Below are 7,846 nucleotides of genomic sequence, written 5' to 3' on the forward strand. Positions count from 1 at the left end.
CGGAATGAGGCATATAATATGGAGTTGGAAAGCTGCTGCAAAACCACTCCTTCCATATGTTGAAAGTTTTCTCTAATTCCCTATGGTTAAAGAGTAATTTGAAAAAACATAAAATTTCGTAAACCGAAAAGCTGAGTTCGTTTTTTCGATGTCATTTATAAACGGCAAATCCAATTGAGGCATATGATATGGAGTTGGAAAGCTTATGAAAATGCACTACTTTTTCATCTGGAAAGTGTTTTTCTAATTTTGAATAGTTTAAGAGTTATTTAGCAAATGGTCCAAGTCCTATCGAGTTCATATTTTCGAGCTAATTTTTTAACCGTGCGTCCGAATGCAGCAAATGATATGGTGTTGGAAAGCTTGAACAAATGCGAAACTTTTTCGTATGTATTGTTTCTCCCAATTCTTTACGGTTTTAAGTCAGTTTCAAAAATAGCGAAAAACATATTTTCGCCATAATTTCTACAAACTTTATCGGAATTGGGCAAACAATATACCGTTGAAAAGCTACGGAAAATGTGAAACTTTTTCATGTTGATGGTTTTCTGTGATTCCTAGCCGTTTTCAAGTAATTTCGAAAACGGCAGGATCATTCGTTCTGCCTCTATCGCGAAACAGATTCTTCGAAAATGCACCCCGTGAAGAACCTGAACTTCTCAGCATGTCTACCTGAACTTCACTCTGTTTTCGACGTGCTTTTTTTTGCTCGCAGATCTCCATCCACTACTCGTAGTTCTCCATCAACTCCCCGGAATTCAACGAGTGATATACCAGTGGAAAGCTGTTGTGAACATGCAACTTTCCCGTGTTGATCATTTTTTCATACCCGCGACGATTTTAATAGTTTTTCATCTGAAACTCATCCACTGTAGTAGTTGAACTTCCTGCTGTTTTCAGTTGAACTTCTGTGACGTATTTTCGTTTGTAATTCTCTCATCCATTCGTCAGTGTTACACAAATGATATTACTTTTGTACAAATCTCTCTCACAATAATTTTTTTAACTTTCTCCGATGAAGGACTTGAACTTATAACAAAAAAACTTTTAGCCTTTGCTTTTTTATTTTTTAATACAAAATGCACATCATGTAGTACATGAACTTCTCGCAGTTATCAACCTGATCTTCTCTCGGTTACGTGAAAATATTTGAGTTTTTTATGAATTTTTAATCTGATTTTCTTAATCTTTTTTTATGAATTTTGAAGCGCTCTATTTTTAATAGTAGAACTTCTTTTTATTTTATTTTTCAACTTCTTGTTTCATTCTTTAATAACGAGGAAAATCTGAGTTTTCTATAATCATCGGACTTCTCTATCTTTTTAATATTGATTTCCTGGTTTTTTATTAATATTTTTTTATGAAATTTTGAAATGCTCTATTTCTAAAAGTTGAACTTCTTGTTATTTCATTTTTGGACTTCTTGTTTCGATTCTTTAATAACGGGGAAAGTCTGAGTTTTCTATAATCATCGAACTTCTCCATTTTTTAATTTGTACTTCGTAGTTTTATTTCTATTAGTAACGGGAAAAATCCTGAACTTTCTGAGTTACACAACCTGAACTTCTCTCTGTAGGAACCCGACCTTCTTGCAACAAAAATTTTAGACTTCGCCTTTTTACTCTTTTTTCTCATATGAAACACACACCATGCACTACGTTAACTTCTGTGTTAGAGTTGTGTCGAATATTGTGTACACGGTAGGTTACAGTTGGACTCTAAATAGTATTGTTACATAGGATATGGAGTCGTGTCCTAGTAGGACACTTGTATCCTAGGCCTCTCATATATAGCGGGGGTAGACACACAATGTAACCTATGCCAACATAATAGCACCGGAACGCAGGGGAAGCCGGCGGCATGTGCCGGTGTCCAGGGCGACCGGGTGCGGTATTGTGGCGGTGTCATGGGGAGGAGCGCCCATAGTCAGGCCCCGGGGATGTAGCCATATCGGTGAACCTCGTTAACAAATCTCGGCGTCGTGCTTGTGTGATTGCTTGATCCTCAGATGATCGACGGAGTGCCTCGGATTTATTCTAACAAGTGGTATCAGAGCTAGGTTGGACGGAGGTGGATCGTTGATTGGAGCCGGAAGGTATTGTTGGAGTTCTGCAGGGAGTGATCGCAGTCGTTAGGGAATCGACTTGCGGCGATCTAAGAAGCAGAATCAGCGGTTGTAATCTTCTTGAGGCGATCAGAGAGGCAACACATGCAGCGGCGGATCGGTTCAGCAGCGGCAGGCAGGCAGGCAACGTGCATAGTGTTCGAAATCAATTCGGTCTCGGCGAGATCGATGGTGATTGACGGAACGCATAGCAGGGCAGGCCAGCAGACCCAGCGCAAGCAGATGGAGGCCCATCCGGAGAGCTGAGCTGAGTGGAAGCCCCACGAAGGCCCAATCAGGCTGGCGCGTGGGTGGGTGCAGACATGAGTTTTGTTTTGGACCAAAAGAAGAGGACCGAGTCCTGTGTACGACACGGAGAGGCAACCGGTCCAATTGGGAAGAGCAAATCCATCGTGGTGATAGGCATCCATCGGAAGCAGAGGTTTTGGCAAAGCAATTACTAGCATTGGAAGTTGAGTCTGGGAGCTAATACACGTGAGTACAAGAATGTTTTTTGGTAGGAATTTGCTACTGATGCATCTTGTGTACTTGAGCACGTGTTGGAAGCTCGGATATTTTTTCGCAAGGTCAGCTATACAAAGGACTATGGCGCCAACGGGTACCAGGTTTGAGGTGGAGATGTTGATTGGACTGGAAACCTTGGGTTATGGTAGACAAAGGTGAAAAAAAATTGTTGGCGCAATAGAGATGCTTGAAGGCGTTGCAGGAAGTCACGTCAGCTAAGATGGAATTATCAGGTGATGGATGGAAATTTCGTGGAAGACGATTCGAGAGCCTTGAGCGTGTCATACAGTCGAACGAGTTTGGCTGGGTCGGACTGGGCAGTCTGACGGATCGACGTGAGTCGGTTGGTACAGAAGACGGTGGTGGGATCGACGATGACGACGTAGGAGCGTGATGCTGATGGTGACCGACTTCTGGGGCGTGGAAACACGTGGCGCAGGCCCCGAGGGCTTGTGTGGCTTCGACAAGACTATGGCGCGGGGTTGATTCAAGACGGTGCACATGAGAGCTTGAAGTCGACGACGCGCGGGGTGGCAAGTACAACCACCATGGAGTCATGTTGAAGGTGGAGCTGGATTGAGGGGCTACTATGAAAGGATCCAGGGAATCAAAGTCTATTCAGCAAGGCGGGAAAAAGTGAGTGACATGCAATTCGGACTGGAGCCCAGTGGTCTGATGGAAGCGTGAAGCTCGTCATCGGTCGGTGATGACCGGTGGTACTCTGCAGTGGGGGTTGAGTGGTGTGGGTTCGCGACCCTTGAGACTCGACCGGGGCAGCGGAGGCTCGACGCGGTAATAGCGGCGAGGCGTGCGGTACGCACGGGCATGGAGACGGGCCAGGGCTTTGGTGGTCATACATGTGGTGAGACAACTGTGAATTTGACTCGGGATGACAACAAGAAACGGTGAAATTCCTTCAAGTTTCAGACAGGCAGTCAAGAAAGGAGCGGTGATGTTGAGTTCAGGTAACTCTTATGTGTGACACCCAATATGTGAGTTGTTCACTTTCACGCAGATCAGTGATCGGTGTGTGATGGCGTTGGACGGGTACTCTGGAAGTTGGGAGCACAAGCTAGAGTGACAAGGAACTTAATTTTGCTCGAGTGTTGACTGTGGTCAAGAAAAGAAGGGACTACAAGTTGCAGGTGGAGTCACATGGAGTCTTTGGAGTAGCAGCGGTGCTCATGGGATAAACTCAGGTCCAATGTACATGGAAGTTTGACGCATTGACGAATTCAAGGTGGTGGAGAATATTCGCCAAGGTGGAGTTTGTTAGAGTTGTGTCGAATATTGTGTACACGGTAGGTTACAGTTGGACTCTGAATAGTATTGTGTTTACATAGGATATGGAGTCGTGTCCTAGTAGGACACTTGTATCCTAGGCCTCTCATATATAGCGGGGGTAGACACACAATGTAACCTATGCCAACATAATAGCACCGGAACGCAGGGGAAGCCGGCGGCATGTGCCGGTGTCCAGGGCGACCGGGTGCGGTATTGTGGCGGTGTCATGGGGAGGAGCGCCCATAGTCAGGCCCCGGGGATGTAGCCATATCGGTGAACCTCGTTAACAAATCTCGGTGTCGTGCTTGTGTGATTGCTTGATCCTCAGATGATCGACGGAGTGCCTCGGATTTATTCTAACATTCTGGCCGTTATTACTTTGAACTTCTCTGTGTTTCACTTTAGTAATGGAAAAAATAAGAGTTTTTTATAGACATCGAACCGCTCTAACTTTTTTATTTCAACTTCTTTGTGTGTTTTTTAGAAATGTGAAAAATTGAAGTTCTTGATTTTATTTCTTTTAGTACCAAGAAAATGTGAGTTTTTATAAATAGCAAACTTCTCTATTTTTGTAATCTGGACTTCTTGGTTTATTTCTTTTTATAACGGGAATATTCTAGTTTTTGTAATAAGTATTGAACCGGTTCGTTATTTAAATATGAACTTCTAGATTTTTTTTTATTTAGAAATGGTGAAAATCTTTTTTGATGATTTTTGAACTCCTCTATTTTTAGAATTTGAACTTCTTGTTTTCTATGTAGAAACGCTGAAATATCCACTTGAAAGTGCCATGTTATCTTTTTGAACTTCTGAGTTATTTTTGTTTGACCTTCTTATGATGTTCCCGTCACCAGATTCGGAATTTCTATTTTTTATACATTGAACTATTGTGTGATTTAATTTTGAACTTCTTGTTTCCGTTCTTTCATAACGACCAAAATTTGAGTTTTCTATAATCATCGAAATGCTCCAGCTTTTCAATTTGGACTTCTTGGTTTTATTTCTTTTAGTAGCAAAAAATGTATATTTTTATATTAGACATCGAGCCGCTCCGTTATTTTTAGTTGAACTTCCAGATTTTTGTGAGAAAGGGGGAAATCTATTTCATTATTTTTCTAAAGTGCTCTATTGTTTTAATTTGACCTTGCTTGTGTTTTTTCAAACGTGAAAATATGTTATTTATTTGAATTTTTTTGTTATCGTTTTTCAGTAACGGGAAAATCCATGGGAGAAAATTTTGTACACCCATAACACTTTCTTTGAACTCTCTAATTTACTAAATTTGAACTTCAACAGTTTACACTGTTCTAGGTGATGCTTGTTTTCTTCTTTGGTGATTCTTGTTTGTCTGTAAAAATTCCACTTTTTTTATGCAAACGTTGATGGAGTGTAAGTGTGGACTTCATTTGTGCTTCTCATTCGAACTTCACTAGTGTATTTTTACTTTCTATGTTAATTGTTGATAAAAGTTTTTAGTCGACGTTTTTAGTGTGTTTGACCTTCCATGCTTTTCACACATGAACTTCAACTAATTTTCATTTTTAGTAGTGTTCTAATTTTTCAAATTTCCTATTTCTAGTCTCCAAGCGAACAATTCTAAAATTAAATGTCATCTTAAACCTATTTTTCCTAAATGTGTGGATCGCTCAACAACGGTTGGGTCGTTGAGCATGGGAAGTTTTTTTTTTAAACTTTGTGTGCGCGTGCGTGCGTGTGTGACTAGTTGGGTTTTGTAGTAACTCCGTAAAATCAGCAAACATCACTCAACAACAAAAAGTTTATGTTGCGCACTGTTCTTATAGAATCCAAGTAGCACTAGCACTATGAAGTGACAGTTGAATCATGATCTCAAATTCTCAACGGTCAGCATGCAATAACGAAAGGACATGCAAGAACGGGCAAACCATAGAGTACAATGTATGCACTTTCCAAACAAATAGTAATTTTTTATACAGAAGTTGTGCATGTTTTTACACCACTCCTTTTAGTCTTTATCTCTCTGTTTTATCTCCTACTCCCTCCGTCCCATAATGTAAGACGTTTTTTGACATTAATAGTGTCAAAAAATGTCTTACATTATGGAACGGAGGGAGTAACCAACACTACACGATTTATCCCTTGTCTTTTCTTCTCCGTGTAGCTGGTCTCTACTTATGCATATGAAGCTAGCAAGTGGACGGAGCAGCCTCAGTTAGAGAAGTTCAGGTTCAGGTTCAAGTTCAGTTTTGGGTTCAAGTTGGATTAACTCTCAAGTAGGAGTAGTCAGAAAGAAGCGGACAAAAGTTTTAGCACACAAATATAAAAGCGAGCTACCAAAAATAATACACATGTTTGTAGCAGTAGTACCATTCGGCCAAGTACATTACGAGCCACCCCAAAGTATTAGCAGCTCGGTGACCATGCCTGCAGCCTGCAGGCTCCAGCTAACCTGTCTCATGCATTGTTCTGCTCGTCGCATAGCAGGCTCCAGCAAACCTGTCTCTTCTTTTTCTTGCTGCTAGCCACGACCAAATTCCATAGTTGCAAGTAAAAAAAGTTGAGATGGGGGAAAGGCCGCAACCTACTTTTAAATGGTGCTGCTTGCACTAGATTAAGTGATACAGAGAAGGTTCATTCACATATATACATGAGCAAAGTATCAATTCCAAATCTGATAGACAAATGATCCATCCACAACTAACCCGTGCAAAATTTATGTATACCAAATCTTCCTGGACTGAAATACTTGCCGAACTTGGACCCTGAGATCACCGAGGTGCCAATTAGGTGTGATCTGTGAGAACAATAATTACTTCATGAGCCTCTCAATGAAAAAACAATTACTTCATGAGTATGGAGTACTGAATGAAGCAGCAGTCTATGCCAAACTCAGACCAATTTCCAGAACCAAATACCTACGTGAGTGTGTTTCATCACAGTTTGCCTTGCCTAACCTATAGTAGCATAGCATGGCAAGCATCACTGACCATCTCTCTGAATAAATTGGGTGCATAACGATGGACAGTCTGAAATCAAAAGTATGAGCCTGGAAGAAGGACATGGGCCTCGTCCGGGCGCTGCAGTAGTGGGAACCGGGTGGCTGAGGCGGCGAACGTCCTGGGGCTGTGTAGTTGAACGGCCGGAGGTGGCAGGGGTGAACGTGTTGACTGCTGCCGCGGTTGGGCCCCACTGGGAGGAGGCTGCGTGGTGGCAGGGAGAGCCTCGCTGCCGCTAAGAAAAAACAGAGCGACGCATGATGGACCTCCGCCGTGACGGATCCTGCCGCCAGCCTTCTTCCCTGTCACCGTGACGGACCTCCGCCGTGGACCGTGCTCCTCCCTCCCCCATCCCCCGTCTCCACCACTGCAGTAGATATCTCCGACCTCCCGTCAATGTCGCGGCGGCGGTTGGACGTGGTGTTGGCTGCGGCAGTGGGGGGAAGAAGCACGAAGGAGAGGTCAGCTGCAGCGGAAGGAACCGGTGGAGGGGGCCCCGACTGCAGCAGCAGGATCCGGCGACTGGGGCCGTGGTCGACGACCGCGCTGGTGGGATTGGAGCGCCCCGTGGCTGGCGACCCACGAGCGCCCGGGAGAGGAGGCGGTTTCTCCGGCGGCCGGCGGCCGGCGGCCGGCGGGCATGCGGGCGCGGTGGTGGCTCCGGTTGCTTGGTGGGGGTGGGGATGAAGTTCGTGGCGTGGGGATGAAACCGGTCGGAGGGGTCTGATGGGCCGGCCAGGTTTCCTGTTTTGCGTTTTTCGAAGTTCGGAAACACCTCGTCAGGCCCTGTATAGGCGCGCCGTGATCCAAATAATTATTCTAATCCTGGGATTAGAATAGTGATCCAAATATATATGCGGTTCTACATACGAGAAAATTTATTTATATATATGCATAACGTGTACAATTTGTAGTATCGTGAAATACCAGCAAACAAAAAAATGGAATTGAAAATAAA

This window comes from Triticum dicoccoides, chromosome 3B (genome assembly GCF_002162155.2).
Source record: "Triticum dicoccoides isolate Atlit2015 ecotype Zavitan chromosome 3B, WEW_v2.0, whole genome shotgun sequence".
Taxonomy (NCBI): domain Eukaryota; kingdom Viridiplantae; phylum Streptophyta; class Magnoliopsida; order Poales; family Poaceae; genus Triticum; species Triticum dicoccoides.